Genomic DNA, 24709 nt, shown 5'->3' on the forward strand with positions numbered 1-24709 from the left:
CCATTTCATGTTCATATATAAACATCTCTTACTTCCATATTTCATTTCATGTATCATCATTTCATATTTTTTAGATAGATACATGTAAAAATCCCTTTTCTTTTCATATCAATATTTTACCCGTTGAATTATTGAAAACATCGATGGATATTCAGGTAGTACACTTGAGGTCTACAATTCCATAGTCTGTCAATTCATATCCAGTAGTGCCCTTTAGGTACACTCTCGAGCCACATATCATACATTACCAGCTCAGGCTATATTCTGACTATAACATATACTCTAAGGGTTTTTTCGGATTACCAGTCTAGGCTAAATCCTTTTTATGACATATGCTCTAAAGAGCTTGATCTGGATTACCCGTCTGGGATAAATCCAATCCATATATGCTCGAGAGTACTTATATCAGGATTACCCGTCGGGGCTAAATCCTATCAAAATTGAGGTCGAAGGATTACTCATCCGAGCTAAATCCTATTCGTAACAAATGCAGGACCTCATTTAATAAGGGAAATCACCATTATCCATCGACTTCTATTTATTCAAACAAGATTTAACATTTATCAAGCAATTATCGAGTATATGTACAATCTCTTATATTTATGCATTTATGTAATTCACATTTTCACATTCAACTCAAACACAAAAATAACATTTTTATCATTTATCACTTTATGGGTATTATCATTTATTTTAAACGTTATCATTTATCGGGCTTTATCAGATATGTAATCATTTCACATATATATTTATACAATCACATACACAATTCAATTCAAGCATAAAAACAAGCATTGCTAAGTTGTACAAGCATAAAATATTTATAAAAATATTTACATCTTGGTTTATAGAAACGAGTTCTTGATACCTCATTTTCTAAAACCACTAGACCTAGGGTTGTACCACTCATACCTAATAATTCTTTATAAAACATAAATTACCAATTCAAAAATCTATTAAAAACCATATTTGACTCGTAAATATTAAATAATAAAATTTACGAGCTCACTCGTTGAATTTGGTGGCCTCGAGCCACTGTTTTCGACACCACTGAAAAATTGGTCATTTACAAGAGTCCTTTAAGAAATGGTCCAAACAAATGCTATGTTAAAAGAAGATAATTGTTGGGTTAGTACGGTAAATACATATGGAGTTCAATAGGGGATGAAGGGCTCGAGGTAACGATCCGCAGTTATGGCTAAACTGCCAATGGTAGTCACCAATTCGTGTATATAAACATGAGTATTAATGAAGAGTCATAACATGAAAGGTATAAGGGAAGCTTGGGAAGAAGATAACTAGGGTCAAATCCTAAACGAAATCATTATTTGGAAAAGCACATTTACAACTAAACTAGAGGATAGGTCCGCAAATGGTAGGAATTAGAAAAGGCAAGGCGTTGACCCCACTAAATAGTATGTGGGATTTCCAGCAACATAAAAGGAGTTCAAATTTTGTGCCTTTATTCTTATTTCCCCATAAATGTAGAATATTTATGATGCACTATTATGCAGAATCTCACTAAGTTCATTTTGAACTTAGGAATTTATTATTTCGTATGCATGGTAAATGTAAGACTCTGGTATCAAGTGGAAGGGATCAAGCCAGACATTGCCAAAATTGCGTGAAAGGCATGGTAGTTGTATATGAAAACTGAGGGGCACCCTTGGAGGCCGCACCTTAGGGATTAAATTAGTATATCTGTTGCAAATTCTTAAGTTTTAATGATGGTTGTAATAATTCTTTGTGCCTAAAGAGGAGGAATGGTTATAAGAAGTTAGTTTTGTATGGAATAGAATATAATTAAATTTTATATTTTAGAATCTGTCATTACCATGAATATCAATAAGGGTTTTTCAATAGTAATTAGTGCATAATTAATAATGGTTAAAGCTGTAACTAACCAAATAGATATTTCATTGAGAAATTCAGGTTAAATGTGGTGTTTGGTACCCAAACTCGATGATCAAATTTGGTATAGGGCTTTATAATTTAGTGGTACTAAAGCTTCGATTTAGTTGATCCTTTGGAAATATGAAGTTAAGGAATAGCCCTTATATGCTTGATACCTTAGAACTAGCTTAGTCCTTAAATTGTTATAAAGTAACTATATGTTATCAGATTGGATGCAGATTGGCAAATTGAAGCTGGCTTCACGTTGTGCAATTCAAAAACGATGGAAGGAGAAATAAATGAAGCAACACATGAAAGACAAGTGATAAACCATAAAAGTAACACATTTTAATCCCATGCTTAGCATTTTTTTGAATGATTTATTATATAATTTAGTGAATTTGATGCTCCTAATCCTTTAATTTCATATTCTATACATAGGTGAGCATAGGGGAACAAAAGAAGCGGAAAACGGGTAAAAAACAGACAAAACGAGCTGATTTAAAGATTCACACGGCCAAGACCATTTCCATACAGGTTGAGTACATGCCTGTATGAGCCACATGAGCTGGCCACACGCCCATGTGGCAGCCCATGTCCATATCGACCCTTGTTTCCCAAACACGCGGAAAAAGACAATTTTTAGGGGTTTCTGAGCATTCTAAAGTTTATAAATACACACTAGAAGAGGACCTAAGAAGGCACACAGAGTAGAACACAGAAATTACTCGAAGAATGCCGACGGACTCAACTCAGAAGCAGGACTCCTTCAAAACTGAAGATCTCCATTCAATTTCTCTCGAAGTTTTTGGGTTTCTTTATGTTTTGTTGTTTTCCTATTTTTGAGATGTTTTCCTCACACAGTATGAACTAAATTCCCTAAATATCGAGGGAAGATGAAACTTATGATGGATCTTATTATTTGATTTGTTCTGAATTACATGATAAATATTTGTTCTTGATCTCAATTATGTGTTCTTATTTCATGTTTTTAATGTTTTCAGGATATTAACTCATGATTGATATACTTATTCAATGGAGCAAAAGTCTGTGCCTAAGAGTAGTTCTCACATAATTGAGTGAAGTTGCATGCAACCCTAGAAGTAGGGCGACATAAATCTACCGGATTGGAGTCAAATCTAATAGGGAAATCCATAGATCGAGTTAATGCAACGACAGGGGTTTTAATTAGAAAGAGATTTCAATTAATCAACTTAGAGTCAGTTATTTTTACTCTCAAAAGAGATATTAATATAATTTAGGGATTTCTACGGATCAAGTCAAATGAGTAAATCATTTAATTTAGATTTAGAATAATAAGTGAAGTCTAGGTGGATTCTTTCATGGGTATTGTCTCTCTCATAAGTTTTCTTCAATTATTTTGCCAATTTGCTCTTTGTCGTTTAGTAATTAGTTTAGTTAAATTTAGACTTTAAAATAAATCCCTTCAATTTATTCGGCTAGATAATATAAAGATAGTAACTACTAGTACTTTTAGTCCTCGCGGATACGATATTCCTGACTCACCGTAGCTATACTACCATTTCATAGGTGCGCTTGCCTTTGTCGTATTTTAGTTAGTTCGTGACGTCATTATGTTTTTGGTGCCGTTGCCGGGGACTAAGATATTAGGAATGCTAGATTTTTATTAATTTAGCCATTTTTATTTTATTGCATTTATTTTTGCTTTAGTTTTATTTTTGATAACTAATGTTTCTTTTATTTGCATCTGGCAGGTTTTTTTAGTTTATGACTAGAAGAAATCCGTCGGGACCATTGCTTTTTTACAGCGAAATTGAAAGTACAACTCTCAGAAACTGCAGAGAGGTGAGATAGAATCGATAAAGTACAGAGGAAGATCAAGAGGATGCTACTGAGGAGATTGCTAACAATCAGAATAATTAGCTACTCCTTGTGAATCCTCCAAATCCAAATCCTGCTCCTCGTACTATGTAACGATTATGCTAAACCCACTCTCACTGGGGCTGAATCGAGTATTTTTAGACCTGCTATTGCTGCAAATAATTTTTAACTGAAACCTAACACTATTCAAATGATTCAAAAGTTTGTTCAGTTTGATGGTTTGCAGGATGAAGACCTAAATACTCATTTGGCCAATTTCTTAGAATTCTGTGATACTTTCAAGATAAATAGTGTTTCTGACGATGCCATTCACCTTCAATTGTTTCCCTTTTCATTAAGGAATAAGGCTAAACAGTGGTTGAACTCTTTACCACGAGGTTCTATCACTACTTGGGACCAAATGACCGAAAAAATTTGCTTAAATATTTTCCACCTGCCAAGACGGCCAAAGTGAGGAATGATATCTCTTCCTTCGTGCAAATGGATTTAGAGACTCTATATGATGCTTGGGAGAAGTATAAGGACTTATTCAGAAGGTGCCCTCACCATGGATTACCTTTATGGTTACAGGCTTAGACTTTCTACAATGGTTTGAACCCCTCAACTAGGCAGATGATCGATGCAGCCACCGGTGGTACTATAAATAACAAAACACCTGAAGAGGATTATGAGTTCATAGAGGACATGTCACTGAATAATTATCAATGGCAAGTTATGAGGACAAAGCCGAAAAAACTAGCTGGTGTTTTTAATGTTAATGCGGTTACCATGTTGTCAAATCAGGTAGAACTCTTAAATAGAAAGATTGATGGTTTATGTGGTTCTATGCAAGTACATCTGGTGATGCAATGTGACACGAGCAGAGGTGGAATGAGCAACTCAGAATATTTACCATACGGTCCTAGCATGGAAAATGAGCAAATGAGTTATATGGGTAATAATCCTAGACCTCGAAATAATCTTTATAGTAATACTTACAATGCAGGTTGGAGGAACCACCCAAATTTCTCATGGGGAGGTCAAGGAAATCAAAGACCACCACCCCCTTCGAGATTTCAGCAACAACCTTATCGGCAAGAAAAAAAGCCGAACCTTGAAGAGATGTTGGAAAAATTTATTTCAGTGTCAGAGACTCGTTTCCAAAAAATCGAAATAGCTTTAAAAAATCAGCAAGCATCGATTCAATTGCTCGAAAATCAAATTGGGCAGCTTGCTAAATTAGTTTCAGAAAGGCAACAAGGTAGTTTGCCTAGTAACACTGAACCAAATCTAAGAGAGCATGTGAAATCAGTTACATTAAGGAATGGGAAAGTGTTAATTGAACTTGAAAAGAATTTTCCGCAAGAATCTGATAAGGAAAAGGATGAGGAGGTCAAACCCGAAGTAAGTGTAACACCGGTACTCAAAGAATATAAATCACCCATCTCATATCCGACAAAGTTGAAGAAAGACCGCATGGATGCACAATTCAGTAAATTTCTTGAACTTTTTAAACAGTTGCATATTAACTTACCTTTTGTTTAAGTTATTTCACAGATGCCTACATATGCAAAATTTTTGAAAGAGCTTTTAACAAATAAAAGGAAGTTTGAAGAGCTGTCTACAGTGGAACTTAACGAGGAATGTTCAGCTATCCTTCAAAATAAACTACCAACCAAACTGAAAGATCCAGGAAGTTTTACTATTCCCTGTTTAATTAGTAGTTTAAAAATTGAAAAGGCATTAGCTGATTTAGGTGCTAGCATTAATTTCATGCCTTAATAAATGTTCAAGCAGCTTGGTCTTGGGGAACCAAAACCCACTAAGATGAGCATTAAATTAGCCGATAGATCCATTAAATATCCTAGAGGTATTATTGAAGATGTACTAGTTAAAGTAGATAAATTCATATTCCTTATTGATTTTGTTGTGCTTGACATGGATAAGGAGGTTGAAGTACCTTTGATTTTAGGTCGCCCATTTTTAGCCACTACTAGAGCTGTTATTGATGTCGATGACGGTAAACTTGTGCTTAGGGTAGGTGATGAAGAGATTATTTTTAAAATCTATGATGCCATGAGATTCTCTAGAGAATAAGATGATTCTAGTTATTTTATTTATTCTATTGATCATGTTATTCAAGATTCTTTACAGGAAATTGTTCATAAGAACACGTTGGAACTGTGTCTTGTTCCAGGAGAGGAGGTAAATGACGATAATGTTGTGATAGGTAAGACAAAAGTTGATTTAGATTCTAATGAGCCTTCACTAAGACATAAGAATTATGAGGGTATTGAAGTAAACAATGAATTAAAATTAAAACCCTCTATTAAAAAATCTCCTAAATTAAAACTAAACCAATTATCAAATAACTTAGAATATGAATTTCTTGGAATTAATTCTACATTACCAGTGATTATTGCTTTAGATTTGCAGCCGAATGAGAAAGATGAGTTACTTAAAGTATTGAAGGAGCACAAAAGAGCCATAGCTTGGAAGATTTCCAACATTAGAGGGATCAGTCCTTCTTTTTGCACCCATAAAATTTTAATAGAGAATGAATACAAACCATGTGTGCAAGCTCAAAGAAGACTGAATCCTAACATGAAAGAAGTTGTTAAAGCTGAGGTAATTAAACTTCCAGAGGCTAGAGTAATTTATCCTATTTCTAACAATTCTTGGGTGAGTCCTGTGCAGGTTGTTCCTTAAAAAGGAGGCATGACTGTTGTGGCTAATGAGAAGAATGAGTTGATCCCAACAAGAACAGTCACGAGATAGAGAGTTTGCATTGACTATAAGAAGTTGAACGATGACACAAGAAAAGATCACTTTCCTTTGTCATTCATTTATCAAATGTTGGAAATATTATCTGGGCATATGTATTATTGCTTCCTAGATAGACTCTCTGGCTACTTCCAAATCCCAATAGCACCCGAAGGCCAAGAAAAAATGACATTTACATGTCCATATGGTATGTTTGCTTACCGAAGAATGCCTTTTGGATTATGTAATGCTCCTACCATTTTTCAACGATGCATGCTGGCTATTTTTGACGAACTCGTAGAACACATTATGGAGGTATTTATGGACAACTTCTCGGTATTCAGTATTTTTTTCCATCTTGGTCTTAAAATTTTAAAACGAGTTCTAATGAGATGTGAAGAAACGAACCTTGTACTTAATTGGAAAAAATATCACTTCATGGTTCGAGAAGGGATTGTGCTAGGCCATAAAATTTCTAGTAAAGGGATTGAGGTTGATAAAGCGAAAATTGAAACAATTGAAAAACTACCTCCTCCTAGTTCAGTTAAGGCTATTTGAAACTTTTTAGGACATGCTGGGTTCTATAGAAGATTTATTAAAGATTTCTCTAAAATAGCTAAGCCTTTAACGAATTTGTTAGAAAAAGATATGCCTTTCGATTTCAGTCAGGAATGTTTAGAAGCATTTAGTACTCTTAAATATAAATTAATTAATGCTCCGATTGTAGTTGCACCTGATTGGAATTTTCCCTTTGAACTAATGTGCGATGCAAGTGATTTTGCATTAGGTGCAGTTTTTAGACAGCGAAGAGACAAGCATTTTCAACCGATCTATTATGCTAGCAAAACATTGATAGCTGCACAAGAAAACTACACGACTACTGAAAAAGAATTGCTAGCTGTGATTTTTACATTCGATAAATTTAGACCATGTCTAATATTATCTAGAGTTGTCGTTTATCTAGAGTTGTCATTTACACTGACCATTCAGCTCTTCGTTATCTGCTCACTAAAACAGATGCAAAACCTCAACTGATAAGATGGATTTTATTATTGTAGGAATTCGACTTAGAAATCCAAGATAAGAAGGGAGCTGAAAATCTTGCGGCAGATCACCTTTCCAAGTTAAAGAATTCACATCTTGAGATAAATGACTCGTTTCCTGAGGAAAAACTTTTGGTTATAACTGATTCTAAAGTTCCTTGGTTTGTAGATATTACAAATTATTTAGCTGCTAACATCTTACTAAAAGGATTGACACATCATCAAAAGAACGATTCTTTGCTGATGTGCAAAATTATTTACCAAAAGGATTGACACATCACCAACAGGAGGACACTACAGGTGGACTAGAACAACACATAAAGCGCTTGAATAAGGTTTTTATTGGCCTACACTGTTTATAGACACTAACAGGTATGTTACTTCTTATGATAGATGCCAGCGAATAGGTAATATCTCTAAACGTGATGAAATGCCTTAAACGTATATGCTCTCATATGGAATATTTGATGTCTGGGGTATTGATTTTATATGTCCATTCCTTAGTTCGCATTGTAATAAATATATCCTAGTAGCAGCCGATTATATGTCAAAATGGGTAGAGGCTCAAGCTTTACCTACAAATGATGCTAGAGTAGTAGTTAGATTTCTCAAGAAGCTCTTTTCTCGATTCGAAACACCTAGGGCAATTATCAGTGATAGGGGTACACATTTTTGTAACGTTCAATTTGATAAAGTATTTAAGAAATATGGACTGCATCATAGGACAACTACCCCTTATCATCCTCAAACTAGTGGACAAGTCGAGGTCGCAAATTGAGAGCTTAAACGCATCCTAGAGAAAATCGTAGAATCAAATAGAAAGGATTGGGCGATGAAAATAGATGACGCGTTATGGGCATATAGAACTGCTTTCAAAACACCCATAGGAACATCTCCTTACAAACTTGTTTATGGGAAAAGTCGTCATTTACCATTTGAGTTGGAGCATAAAACATTTTGGGCTATAAAATTTCTAAATTATGATCTCCAACTTCCAGGTGATAAGAGATTGATGCAACTGAACGAGTTAGATGAATGGCGAGTGAACGCTTATAACAACTCAGGATTATACAAAGAAGTGACAAAGCGACTCCACGACGCTCGTTTAAAGTAGCTTTAACAATTTGAAGTTGGAGATCTTGTCCTCTTATATAATTCGAGGCTCAAGTTGTTTTTCGGAAAGCTGAAATCGAGATGGTCAGGCCCATTCGTAGTACAAACCATTTTCCCTTACGGTACAATAGAGGTAATTCACCCAAAATATGGCACATTCAAGGTAAATGATCATCGACTTAAACTCTATAATGGTGAGGATTTTTGGAATGATAGAGAGAAGCTTTAGCTCTGTGAACCTTCATAATCGTGCGCGTGAGGTAAGTCGAGCTTAGACTTTAAATAAGCGCTTCTCGAGAGGCAACCCAAGTACTAACACTACTAGTTTCCTTATTTTTATTTCATATTATTTCTTTAAAAATTAACTAAACATTAAAATGCAGGTTTTTCACCCACATGGCCAGACACACAGGCATGGTTTAGGCTGTGTGACTTAACATGGGTGCGATAATGAGTTACACAGCCATGCGATATGGCCGTGTGACCCACACAACCTAGACACAAGGGCGTGTTCTTGGCCGTGTGGATCTTTGGACTTAGTTTTTATTTTTAAAGGAAATCGAAAGAAAGTTACACGGCTAGGTGACACGGCCGTGTAACCTACACGGCAAGGACACACGAGCATGTCCTCGGCTGTGTGAGCCCTGAAGCTTAAATTCCCAAAAATTGACAGAGACATGGGCTAAAAGAGGTCACACGGGTGTACAACACGGCTGTGTGGACCACACGGCCTGGAAACGCGGGAGTGTCCTTGGCCGTGTAAAAACTGAAGCTAAATTTTTCAATTTTAAAACAAGTCAGAAAGTTACACAGGCATGGCACACAACCGTGTCTGCGATCACATGGGCGTATGGGAGGTCACACGGGCATGGGAAAAATGAAGGATGTGTGACACAGCCATGCAACGTGGCCGTTTGAAGACTGGGCTGAAATTTTAAATCGCACACGGACTGAACAAGACCACACAGGCGTGGGAAACTACCGCGTGGCCCAATACGGGCCTCACACGACTGTGTCACCCATTTAAACCCTAAATCTCTTTTACTATTTTTCTTTTTTCTTCTTCCCCAACTTTCCCAACCCTAACTGCCGCAACACGCCCACGCCTCACGATCCGGCCACCAGCTTCTCCTTCGCATCACGAACCACCTCCGTCCCTCACCTTTGCGCCGCAACCCCTTTGCTCGACTCTCTTCCCTCCCGCTTCCCTCTCTGCTGACCAACCAACCAACCCCCACGTCCCACAAACCCCTGTCTCCCCTCCTCTCTTCCCTTTTCTTCTCTTCTTCTCCCTTCTTTTTGCTCGCCTCCTTACTCACGCAAGCCAGCCCCGACGCAACACCGCTCACCCCAGCCATATCCGGCCTCCATTTCCCTTTTCCCTTCTCCCTTATCCCTTTCAAACCCGACCCTCACCAGCCGCACAACCCCTCCCTACCTCCCCTCTCCCTAGACCTATTGTCGACTGGCCGCACCACTCTGACCACCACCCATCGTCAGTTACTTTTTCTCCATTTTTATTTATTTATTCATTTCCTTATTATTCCTTATTAGTATTATTTATTAATATTTTTATTTATTTCTTATTTTATTATTTCTTTATTACTTTTTTCTTCTGTTTTATTTTTATTGCTGATTTATTGTTTATTATTATTTTTTTATATTATTGCTTGGTTGATCCTTTGTAACACCCCTTACCCGTGTTTGATGCCAGAACAGGGTACGTGGCATTACCAGACTTAATCACTAATCATCATATAAAAATCGATTCATAATTTCACTCTAATTTAAAACTTTTTCAAACACATTCAAGCTGTCCCTTAAAAAGAGCTTACAAGGCCCATATCATGCTTTAATTCAACCATACACATAGGCAAGCATGCACATTCATAAACTGCATCATTTAATTAATAACATAATCAAGACTATCTATATTAAATGACTTTATACAATAGAGACCTTCAAATAACATAGATCAGTATTTTAAGCCAATTCCTAGCAACTTAATAACAATTAAACGAGTCTCCATACATGCCAAAGACTTAAAATACTTCAAAACCTTTATATATCGATCAATAGTTTGATAGTGTGATTTAACCTTTGGCGACCTCCAACTCGAGCTAACATCTGCGACACTATAGGAAAAAGGAAAGGAAGGGAGTAAGCATTATAGCTTAGTAAGTAAGTATGTAAATATTAATAAACAATACATTATCATACTTTAAACAAAGTCACAATATGTTCCTGGAATATTACCATCACAAACACACATATTTTCACTATTATAATCATAAATAGGTTCAAAATAAGCTGTCTAGCAGAGTACCAGCAACTAAATTATTTATTTCTGGAGCTACAGAACTCCAAACCATTAATTTTCCTTGAAACTAAATTCACATATATTATTACCATAAAATTTTCAAAATTTTTGGTCAAGCCAATTAGTACAGTTTATTCATTAAAGTTACCCCTGTTTCACTGCTCAACTGTTCTGACAACTCTTCACTACGAATACATTTTCTCCTTGTACAGAATTCAAAGGATGTTATCATTTATTTCATTTGAAACTAGACTCATTAAGGATTTCAAGAATATAAATTATATCCCCTAATTATTTTTTTACAATTTTTAATGATTTTTTCAAGTCAGAACAGGGGATCATGTAGTCATTCTGAACTAGTCTCTAAAAAACTTAAATATCTCATAATATAGAATTCCTTTGCTTGCTCTGTTTCTGTTACATGAAAATAGACTCATTAAGCTCTAATTTGATATCTCATTCAGTCTCTGATTCAATTTCTACTATTTTTGGTAAATTTTTAGATTCACGTCACTGCAACTATCTAGAACAGTTTTATTGTCAATTTTGATCTTTCACACTTTAATTGTATTCATCACTTTCCCATAACAATCTTTCCAATTTCCAATCACATATCGAGCATATTGCACATAAGTTACACAAGTATATACTTAAACTTATCATCACAAAGTCATACACAATTTCATTTAATCAATTTCCCAGTTGAACACTTCGGAATAATAACAAATACACCATGGTATCGCACACAGCTCACCTTTAAAATCAAAGCTCTCTTGTACACATAGTGGCCTTCACTTAGCACCACTCATGTGACCTAGCTCGATTGTACACATAATATTGGCTCTCTTGTACACATGGTGAACACTTAGTACCACCCATGTGACCTAGCCAGTTTATCTCGTAGCTCTCTTGTCTACATGGTGTCCTTCACCTGGAACCACGCATGCGACCTAGCTACATATATCCCGTAGCTCTTTTGTCTACATGGTGTACACATAGTATCACGCATGCGACCTAGCTACATCATAATGTCTCATAGGTCTCTTTCTAATACTTGATTCCATACTTCCAATAGTCAATTATGATTCAAAAATTAGCTACAATACATAAAATATGCTGAAATACAAAAACATAATAAAGATAATGTATTATTTACATACAAACTTACATATTTTCTCATTTCTATGTCGAATTAATATTGAACATTTAAATCATCATAATTGTATTTACTTTCAACACCTTGGCAATCATAGTAAATATATCAATTTTACATTGAAACATGCATAAATTAATGCTTATTGTACATATGAACTTACCTCGATACTAAAACGACCATTTTACCAACTTTCCCTATTTTCGATTTTTCTCCCATTCTAGATTCAAATCTTGTTTTTCGGGTCTAAAACATCATATTTTACTTATTTAATTAATGTACTATTCAAAACAGTCCTTAACTCAAACTTTGGAAAAATTACAATTTTTCCCCTAAACTTTTGCATATTTACACTTTTGCCCTTAGGCTCGGGAATTAAACTTCATCCCTTATTCTTATGTTTTATGACATGCTGATAATTTTTCTCTTCTATGGCAACATAAAATTCTCACTCTAACACATTGTTATGTACAATAACAACTTTTACCGATTAAGCCGTTTTACTCATTTTTGCATAAAACCGCGTAGCAAAAGTTGTTTAACATAATTTCAGCCTTCATATTCTACCATAAAACATCAAAATAAACACATTTCACCTATGGGTATTTTTCCAAATATGGACCCTAGCTTAAATTGTTGCTAGAATAAGCTTAATCAAGTTACCGGGATTCGAAAATCGTAAAAAAGTTGAAAACAGGGCTAGAACGACTTACTATTCAGCTTGGAAAGCTTGAAAACCCTATCCATGGCTTCCCCCCTGCTAATTTATGCCTCCATGAAAAAGATGAGTCAATTTTGGCTTTATTTTCCCTTTTTATTTCTTTTAATTACCAAATGACTAAAATGCCCTTAAGGCCTCTCTTTAAAATTGTCCTATTCATGCCGATTTTTGTCCAAACGAAATATAATGGTCTAATTACCATTTAAGGACCTCCTCTTTAAACCCCCATTCAATCAAGTACTTATGAATTAGAACACATATTTTGCAACTTTTGCAATTTAGTCCTAAAAGTCCAATTAAGCACTTTATTAGTAAAATTACTTAACGACATTTTTACACAATATTTTAATCAATAAATAAACCTTAAAACTTAATCGGAATAAATTTTTCGACTTCGAATTTGTGGTTCAAAAACCATCGTTCCGTTTAGACCTTAAATCGGGCTGTTACAACAACTTCTGCAAATAAGCCCTAATAGGCAAATTAAACATGCAATCTATAAAATTTCTTATCAATACTCTAACACATGCATCTAATCACTCGGTAAATCATAAAAATTAATCGAAATAAACTTTTCTATCTCAGATTTGTGGTTTCGAAACCACTATTCCATTTAGGCCCTATTTCGAGATGTTACATTTCACCTCCTTTTAAGGATTTTCGTCCTCGAAAATCTTACCGGTAAAAAGATTCAATATCTTTTCTCAAAATTTCTTAAACATCTCCAAACAAATTTTCTTCAAAGTAGTACTTTTAAAATCACCCACTATCAAATTGAAATCCAATATAACTAAGTTTCAACTCGGTATGTCCTCTATATTAATCGAAAACTATTTCCAATTCTCATATTTGCTTTCACTTTTTTTTAACAAAAAACTCTCCATTCTGCTATTAATACAGCTCAATCATTATTCTTCTGTCTAATTTTATCATTACTAAATCCACATTATCTCATTCACAATCAAAATTTATTTTTTTTAAAAAAATCCAACAATCATATACTTTAAGCATCATACCTGGATGAGTTAATTAACTAAGTCTAATCTTTCTTTAACTGTAACATTTTAGAATTCTGAAAATCTTCATATTAACCTGACATCTTTTCTGCAACTGAGTTCATTTATTAAACCATTCTCAAATGCTATCATATTGTCAATTAATCTTATTGGAAGGGGGTGAGGTTGTAACACTTCTAACTTGCCTCTTATATATTCCTGCATATAACTTAACACTCATCAATATATATAATTTGCTTCAAATAACTCAACATGCATATTCATTTTACACAACCCTCCTATCATCTTATACAAACAAATACACTTATACATGCGTTCATAATTCTCAAATAGAATTACTCATAACATTCATTTAATTTCACAAGTTACACTCATAGTATCACATAATTGCCAATCAACATGTACACTTATCATAATATAAACTTTCCCTTCATCTCATCTTTCATATTCCAAGAGAAATTCTTATTCATGACACATTCATTATCACATAAACAGCATGAACTAGTACTCTTACCTTTTACGAGTTTCATTTCATCTTAATATTATCACAGTTATATAATTCACTTTAGACAGACTTACACACATATTCATATTTTAAAACAAATGCACTCAAACATACATTTCATAAATTTGAGTAAATATATTTATCACATTCACTTAGTCAAATAAGTTAGACACATAATATCATGTCAATGTCAAACAAACATGGATGAGTTTATAACGAGGTAAACTTTCGTTTCTTTTCACTTTTCTATATTTCTCCACTTATGTCTATTTCATTTTAGACTTGATCTCACACATATCATCACAAGTCACCAAGATCAATTTAAGTATACCAATATATCCACCAAATTCTACGAACTTACTTAACACCTTTTTACACTGTCGATGGTAGCTCGGTTGGAAAACACTTCTGTCTCAACAGAACTATTTCATCGGGATCGGGAGGCATCACACTATCACGGGTAGTAATATGTCATGTATAGCTTAACTCTTACACATACTAGGTAAGTCTGAGAACCGACTAAACCATAGCTCTGATACCACTAAATGTAACACCCCTTACCCGTGTTTAACACCGGAACAGGTTACGAGGCATTATTGGACTTAATCACTAATCATCATATAAAAATCGATTCATAATTTCATTCTAATTTAAAACTTTTTCAAACACATTCAAGCTGTCCCTTAAAAAGAGCTTACATGGCCCATATCATGCTTTAATTCAACCACACACATAGGCAAGCATGCACATTCATAAATTGCATCATTTAATTAATAACATAATCAAGACTATCTACATTAAATGACTTTATACAATAAAGACCTTCAAATAACATAGGTCAGTATTTTAAGCCAATTCCTAGCAACTTAATAACAATTAAACGAGTCTCCATACATGTCAAAGACTTAAAATACTTTAAAACCTTTATATATCAATCAATAGTTTGATAGTGTGATTTAACCTCCCATGACCTCCAACTCGAGCTAACATCTGCATACACTATAGGAAAAAGGAAAGGAAGGGAGTAAGCATTATAGCTTAGTAAGTAAGTATGTAAATATTAATAAACAATACATTATCATACTTTAAACAAATTCACAATATATTTCCGGAATATTACCACCACAAACACACATACTTTCACTTTTACAATCATAAACAGGTTCAAAATAAGCTATCTAGCAGAGTACCAGCAACTAAATTATTTATTTCTGGAGCTACAGAACTCCAAATTACAAACCGTTAATTTTCCTTGAAACTACATTCAATATATTATTACCATAAAATTTTTCAGAATTTTTGGTCTAGCCAATTAGTACAATTTATTCATTAAAGTTACCCCTGTTTCACTGCTCAACTGTTCTGACAACTCTTCACTACGAATCCATTTTCTCCTCGTACATAATTCAAAGGATGTTATCGTTTATTTCATTTGAAACTAGACTCATTAAGGATTTCAAGCATATAAATTATATCCCCTAATTATTTTTTTACAATGTTTAATGATTTTTCCAATTCAGAATAGGGGATCACATAGTCATTCTGAACCAGTCTCTCAAAAACTTAAATATCTCATAATATAGAATTCCTTTGCTTGCTCTGTTTCTGTTACATGAAAATAGACTCATTAAGCTCTAATTTGATATCTCATTCAGTCTCTGATTCAATTTCTACTATTTTTGGTAAATTTTTAGATTCACTTCACTGCAACTATCCAGAACAGTTTTATTGTCAATTTTGATCTTTCACACTTCAATTGTATTCATCACTTTCCCATAACAATCTTTCCAATTTCCAATCACATATCGAGCATATTTCTCATAAGTTACACACGTATATCTTATCATCACAAAGTCATACACAATTTCATTTAATCAATTTCCCAGTTGAACGCTTCGGAATAATAACAAATACGCGATGGTATCGTACACAGCTCACCTTTAAAATCGAAGCTCTCTTGTACACATAGTGGCCTTCACTTAGCACCACTCATGTGACCTAGCTCGATTGTACACATAATTTTGGCTCTCTTGTACACATGGTGAACACTTAGTACCACTCATGTGACCTAGCCAGTTTATCTCGTAGCTCTTTGTCTACATGGTGTCCTTCACCTGGAACCACGCATGCGACCTAGCTACATATATCCCGTAGCTCTCTTGTCTACATGGTGTACACATAGTATCACCCATGCGACCTAGCTATATCATAATGTCTCATAGCTCTCTTGTACACATGATGTGCACTCAGCATCATACATGTGACCTTACTACATACCATCTGTATCATCCAATCTTTCCGAAGGTTCAACCGGGATTTCTCTCTCTTTCAAATACTTGATTCCATACTTCCAATAGTCAATTATGATTCAAAAATCAGCTACAATACATAAAATATGCTGAAATACAAAAACATAATAAAGATAATGTATTATTTACATACAAACTTACATACTTTCTCATTTTCATGTCGAATTAATATTGAACATTTAAATCATCATAATTGTACTTACTTTCAACACCTCGACAATCATAGTAAATACATCAATTTTACATTGAAACATGCATAAATTAATGCTTATTATACATATGAACTTACCTCGATACTAAAATGGCCATTTTACCAACTTTCCCGATTTTCAATTTTTCTCCCATTCTAGATTCAAATCTCATTTTTCGGGATCTAAAACATCATATTTTACTTATTAAATAATGTAATATGCAAAACAGTCCTTAACTCAAACTTTGGAAAAATTACAATTTTTCCCCTAAACTTTTGCATATTTACACTTTTGCCCCTAGGCTCGGGAATTAAAATTCATCCCTTATTCTTATGTTTTATGGAATGTTGATAATTTTTCCCTTCTATGGAAACATTAAATTCTCACTCTAACACATAGTTATGTACAATAACAACTTTTACCGATTAAGCCGTTTTACTCATTTCTGCTAAAACCGCTTAGCAAAAGTTGTTTAACATAATTTCAGCCTTCATATTCTACCATAAAACATCAAAATAAACACATTTCACCTATGGGTATTTTTCCAAATATGAACCCTAGCTTAAATTATTGCTAGAATAAGCTTAATCAAGTTACCGGGATTCCAAAATCGTAAAGAACTTGAAAAACGGGGTTAGAACGGACTTATTATTGAGCTTGGAAAGCTTGAAAACCCTAGCCATGGCTTCCCCCATGCTAATTTCGGCCTCCATGAAAAAGATGAGTCAATTTTGGCTTTCTTTTCCCTTTTTATTTCTTTTAATTACCAAATGACTAAAATGCCCTTAAGGCCTCTCTTTAAAATTTTGTCCTATTCATGCCCATTGTTGTCCAAATGAAATATAATGGTCTAATTCTATTTAAGGGCCTCCTCTTTAAACCCCCATTTCAATCAAGTACTTATGAATTAGAACACATATTTTGCAACTTTTGCAATTTAGTCCTAAAAGTCCAATTAAGCACTTTATCAGTAAAATTACTTAACGATATTTTTACACAATATTTTAATCAATAAATAAACCTTAAAACTTAATCAGAATAATTTTTTTGATTTTGAATTCATGGTTCTAAAACCATCATTCCGTTTAGGCCCTAAATCAGGCTGTTACAGCAACTTCTGCAAATAAGCCCTAATAGGCAAATTAAACATGCAATCTATAAAATTTCTTATCAATACTCTAACACATGCATCTAATCACTCAGTAAATCATAAAAATTAATCAAAATAAACTTTTCTATCTCAGATTTGTGGTTTCGCAACCACTATTCCATTTAGGCCCTATTTCGAGATGTTACATCCTTTGTCAGTTCAGTATTGGTAATTCCATGTCTATGCTTCATGTAGGTTTGGCCATTAGCAATATTTTGTATTTATTTTTGCTTTAGGGTCATGGTCTTTCTGATGTTATTCATATCCTGCTTGCTTATTTATATATATATATATAGTGATCATTTATTTAGTTTACTACTAGGTATGAACATTCTACTTATTTCGTCTACTTGATTAAGCTGAACTTGGCTATTTGTTTCTTATTCAGTTTCCTATTGTGTTGATTCATCTAATTGAATTATGTGATTGCTTTCTTGCAAATTTATTATGACAAACACACACGGCAAATCCAAAGTCGCCGTCCTTGCTTTAAAAAAGCGGAAAGGCCCCGATAGGACCTCCTCTTCGAGCATATCTGTCGAGGTTTGCTCCTTAATTACTACAGTTCTATGGGATAGATTCTTTTCCATCATCGAGCCCATCTACATGAAGCTGACATTAGAGTTGTAACAGCCTGATTTTGACCCTAATTAGAATGGTGGTTTCGGGACCACGAATCCGAGTTAAAAAAATATTTTTAAATTATTTTTCGTGTTTATTTTGTGTGAATTTATATCTGTGAAGTTTTCGTGATTTAATTTTATCGTTTGAGTGTCCGATTAAATAAAAGGACTTAATCACGTAAAATGAAAATTTGATGGTTAATTGAAAAAGGGTCAAATTGTTGATGTCTTTTTAAGGGAGGCATTTAAGTTGCAATAAGACCAACATAATAAATGTTGGAAGGTTGTAGACAACCAATATAAAGAAATTATATTATATAATAAGGTTAGTTAGGTAAATTAAATAATATGTAATATATATGTTATAATATACCATGACTAAAATAAGCTTTCATACATTTTCTCTTTAACCGAAACTAAAGAAAAGAAAAAGAAAGAACAAGAGCTAGGGTTCGGCCAATTTTGAAGCTCAATCAAGGTATGAGTTTAGCTCGATTTTTGATAATTTCTATGTTTTTGAGATCGTTGCTTAGTAAACTTCAAGACCCAAGCTTTAATTTTTTATTTTGATGAATATTTTGAGTTGTACCATTGTTGATAGCTTGTGATTTTTATTGTTTGATGATGAAATATGAAAGATATGTTTTAGATTAACATATTTTGTATTGGAGTTTTTGATGATTTTGAGTAATTAGGACTAAATTGAAAAAATAATAATTTGAGGGACTAAAATGTGAAATAAATGAAATATATGGGCTTGTATAAGCACTAGGAGTATTTGGCCAAACATGGGTATCTTGAAATTTTGAATATTTTGTGTTTAGTACAATAGGGACTAAATTGTAAAAATTGTAAATGTCAGGGGTAAAATGGTAATTTTTCCCATTTATGTGTTTTTGGACTAAATTGAATGAAAATATGTTTGAATGAGCTTAATTTGAATATGTTTAGATCAAGAACCAAAGAAATCGAATTTGGACCAGGGGAAAACAAAAGTTATCGACTAGGCGATCCGAACCGATTTTTCATTGTCTGAGGTAAGTTTATAAGAAAATAGACATAATTAACTTCAATTAAATGTAATATATATATGATGAAATGAAAAACATGATTTTATACATGTCATAGCCGAATATGACTAAGCTTGGTTGCCATGTTTTCGAATTTGTTTCGATCGAGTTACGATGTCTGAAAGCCCCGTATGAACCTTAAGAATAGTTACGATACATATGTCATGACATTGGATTCCGATATATGTGTACGAGTAAGACCATGGCATCGATATGTGATTCCGATATGTGTTTACGAGTAAGACCCTGTCTGGGAGAGTGGCATCGATATGTGGTTACATGTAAGACCACGTCTGGGACATTGGCATTGTACAATTTATGTGATTATCAGAGTGTCCTATCCGATTCCGAATGGTTCATCGGGCATCGATAAGTGGAGAACAAATGTGTAAAATTAGCTAAGTGACCAAGTATGTATCAATTTGTTATTTATTTGTAGCAAGGTAAGTGAGTGTTACGATATTAGTTCGAGCATGTGTAACATGAATGAAAAGTATATGTATAAATAGGTCATGTGTATTCGGCCTTATGGGTAAAAAATATGATTCTTGTTGGTGTGAATTTATTTTCATATATATATATATATATATATAATGTTCTTGCATATTCAGTTACTTAGTTAATGTGTGTATATAAATTTTATCTTGATTTAAAAGCTTACTTGTACAAAGGTATGTATATTAGGTTTTTATTGATAATTTGGCTTTTGAAAATTGAACATTGACTTGATGAATTAATCTTGTGAACATTCGGCTAAGGTAATGGATGTATGTGTTCAGGTAAATTATTATTGAATTTGAAAGTTGAGAATAAGCTTGATATTGATATTGTAATTTGGTTGGTTAAAATAAGTTAATTATATTATCGGTTTGATTGTTTGCTTATGACTTACTAAGTTTAAATCACTTATGGTGTGTATAATTCTCTTTGTTTTATAGATTTTGGAGTCAAGATACGAGCTCGGGGATCTTTGTCAAAGTTTATCACACTATCGACCGTTTTTGGTACAATATAAGTTTAAACTTGGATCTATGGCATGCATAAGCTAGCTTAGTTTTGGATAAGAATAATGTGGTGTGTATATATATATAAGCCATGGGAAAATGGCTATGCTTTTACCTTTAAATTTTGGTCACGTTATGTTCGGTTTAGGTTCACTTTAGTCCTATAGTTATGTGCCATATACATATATTGTTTGTGTTAGGTACCACATGCTTGGAAATGGTTTACTTGATATGTTTGAATTCGGTTTCATATGGTTTGGTCAAATGTCCATTGAGCTTGGGTGTTGATAGACATAGTGTATGCTTCATGAATAGAATTCGGTTAAATGTGTGGTAAACATATTATATTAAATGTGATATAAATTTTAGGTAAGTTGCATATATTATATATGTACATCATTAACAGGTTCGATTATGGTATAATGTATTGAAAATACATATAATTGCATGAGGTAGATTCGGTGGTTACGAGTGAATTATAACATTGTTAAGTTTGATGCTTGTGGTAAGTATTGCATGTGTTTCATGAATATTTGGTCGATTGTTTTATTATGTATTCTGTGCTAAATGTGAGTGTTATTTTAGGGTTGGTTGCGTATTATGTACATGTACATTATTAGCATATTCGGTCATGGTGCAATGTATTAAATATTTATATGCGATTACTTATTAAATTATATAATATGATTAAATGGTTAGACATAGTTATTAAGAATTTGCTTTTAATGTTAAATCATGAATGACATTAAGTGAACAATAGTTAAGATGTCTAAATATTGATTGCTACTTTGTTATTCAATACGTAACTTTAGGCATATATAATAAGTGTACATTTAGTGGTGTGTGCATGAAATGGTTAAATTTACTAAGACCAAATGTATATATTTTAATGACTATAGTAGGTATGAATAGTCTTTACTGATTAATACTTAAAAGAATTATATGGAAATGCATTATTATTAACGTGAGGTTGTTTCATTTTGTATTAAAGGGTAAATCATGCAAGTTCGAATTGACTATTACCTAAGTTGCATATGTAGTGGTTTAAGATATGTATTATGGCTTATTAAGTTCTAAAAATGTGCATGTGATTTGGTGGCTATATGAATAATCACATAACTGGTATTAGAAATATGTTTGACCATTATGGTAATAGTTAATATCGTGTATATAAATGCATTGATGCAGTAAGCAACACGTTGAGTTATGCGAGATGTATATCAATGTTTGTCTTGAAATGTGAATTGATTTTATTTTTAATTATAAGTGAGTTTGACTCGAGTGAATATAAATAAATGTTTGGAATTGAACTATTGATCAGTAATGCCTCATAATCCTAATTCGGCGATGGATACGGACTAAGGTTGTTACTTTTATTGGTATCAGAGCTATGATTTAGTCGGTTCTAGGACTAACGTAGCGTGTGTGAGTCTAGCTATACATGTCATATTATATACTGCGATAGTGTGATGACTTTTGACATTTGAAAATGCATTTTCATATAGTAAATGGATCCCGATAGTGCTGTAGCTGATGATGTCAAGAGTGTAGCGCTTGCTCTCGCGCAAGGGACAGCACTTGTAGATTCTCGACCGATTTCGAGTAACCAGAAAGGTGAAGCTAGACAAGCCTTTTACCAAATAATGAATGACTGTTTACTTAGTGTATCTGGACTAACCCGGCTGCACAACAACCTCCACCCCCGACTAATCCATCTTCGATGCCTGCTGTACCTTAAGTAAGTGATCCGTTGAGATTGTATAAGCCACATGTTGATAAAATCAGAAAACATGGGGCAGAACAGTTTAAAGCAACTGATGATGATGATGTTGAGTGGGCTGAGTTTTGGCTTGATAATACTATCCGTGTATTTGATGAGCTGTCCTATACCCTAGATGAATGTTTGAAGTGTGTTATATATTTGCTTCGAGACACAGCATATCACTGGTGGAATACCCTAGTATCAGTGGTTCCGAGAGAGCGGGTGACCTGAGAATTCTTTCAGGCAGAGTTCCATAAGAAATATATCAGCTAGAGATTTATTGATCAGAAGCGAAAAGAATTTCTAGAGCTAAAACAGGGTCGGATGACCGTGACAGAGTATGAGCAGAAATTTCTAAGACTCAGTCGGGATGCTCGAGAGTGTGTTTCCACCGAAGCCGTAATGTGTAAAAGATTCGAAGATGGGTTGAATGAAGAAATTAAACTGTTAGTTGGAATACTTGAGATAAAAGAGTTCGTAGTACTTGTTGAGCAAGCCTGCAAAGCTGAAGGATCAAGAAAGAGAAAAAGAAAGCTGATTTTGAAGCTAGAGACTCGCGTAAGAGATCATTCAGCAGGTCAGTCCAGTCGGCACCAAAGAAATATCGAGATGATTTCAGTCGCTCAAAAGCCACATCGGGTTATTCTCGACAAGACCAGAATAGATCACCGGTGAGTTCAAGAGCTACCTCAGTAGCTAGTGTGGTAATGTCAGATCAAATCAACCCGAGTGTAAACACTATGGTAAACGACATCCCGGAAGTTGTAGATTGCATAATCAGGCCTGTTTTATATGCGGATCGATATATCATTACATTCGATATTGTCCAGTGTTAGCTGAAGAAAATCCAGTGCAAAACATGAGATCGGGTAATACTGCGGCTTTGGGTAAACCACCAACAAATACGAGTAATGCAAGCGGTAGTTAGAGAGGAAATAAAGATACAGCAGTCAGATCTGAGGCTCGTGCACCTACTAGAGCCTATGCCATTCGCGCACGAGAGGAAGCTTTATCTCCAGATCTTATTACTGGTACATTCACTCTTTATGATACTAATGTAATTGCATTTATTGATCCTGGTTCTACTCATTCTTATGTGTGTGAGACATTAGTATTCAGCAAGACTCTACCTGTTGAGTCTACTAAGTTTGTGATTAGAGTGTCAAACCCCTTGGGCCAGTGTGTTATGGTTGACAAAGTGTGTAAGAATTGTCCCTTGATGGTTTGAGATCTGTGCTTTCCAGCTGATTTGATGTTGCTGCCATTTGATGAGTTTGACATAATTCTGGGTATGGATTGGCTGACTTTACATGATGTTGTTGTGAACTGCAAGAGAAAGACCATTGATCTTTGGAGTCAGAATGATAAGGTTATTCGGATTGAATCTAGTAATTTGTATGGTTTACCAGCAGTAATTTCTTCGATGCTAGCTCAGAAATATGTGAGAAAAGGGTGTGAAGCTTATTTTTCCTACGTGCTTGACAGTAAAGTGGTGAAAGAAACATTGAATCAAGACTACAAAAGTGCGAGTATCCCAATGTGTTTCCTGAAGAATTACCGGGTTTGCCACCTATTCGGGAGGTAGAGTTTGGTATTAAGTTAATGCCTGGGATGACTCCGATATCTATACCACCATACAGAATGGCACCTACAGAACTAAAAGAATTGAAGGCTTGGTTGCAAGAATTGACAGATAGAGGTTTCGCATGACCGAGTTTCTCTCCGTAGGGTGCACTTGTGTTGTTTGTGAAAAAGAAAGACGGAATTATGAGAATGTGCATCGATTATAGACAGCTCAATAAAGTGACTGTAAAGAATAAGTATCCATTGCCACGGATTGATGATCTGTTTGATCAACTAAAAAGGGCTACAGTATTTTCAAAGATAGATTTGAGGTCAGGCTACTATTAGCTGTGAGTTAAAGACTCCGATGTACCAAAGGCTGCTTTCCGAACGAGGTATGGACACTACGAGTTTTTGGTTATGCCTTTCAGACTTACTAATGCACCTACTAGTTTCATGGATTTGATGAATCGGATCTTCAGATCGTATCTGGATCAGTTTGTGGTTGTGTTTATAGATGAAATTTTGATCTACTCTCGTGATGAAGCTGAACATGCCGGACATTTGAGACTTGTGTTGCAGACCTTGCGAGATAAGCAGTTGTATGCGAAATTCAATAAATGTGAGTTCTGGTTAAGTGAAGTTAGTTTTCTGGGCCATGTAGTATC

The 24709-nt window shown here is 34.3% G+C and overlaps 1 non-coding gene across 1 annotated transcript; it reads right to left on the reverse strand.

The window, feature by feature from the left end:
• Positions 1–4203: 4203 nt before the first annotated feature.
• On the reverse strand, positions 4204–4310 carry LOC128292229 (small nucleolar RNA R71). The gene has a single exon (XR_008282213.1). It is a non-coding gene; the product is annotated as a small nucleolar RNA R71 (small nucleolar RNA).
• Between the last annotated feature and the right edge of the window lie 20399 nt (positions 4311–24709).

This window comes from Gossypium arboreum, chromosome 4 (assembly GCF_025698485.1).
Source record: "Gossypium arboreum isolate Shixiya-1 chromosome 4, ASM2569848v2, whole genome shotgun sequence".
NCBI lineage: Eukaryota > Viridiplantae > Streptophyta > Magnoliopsida > Malvales > Malvaceae > Gossypium > Gossypium arboreum.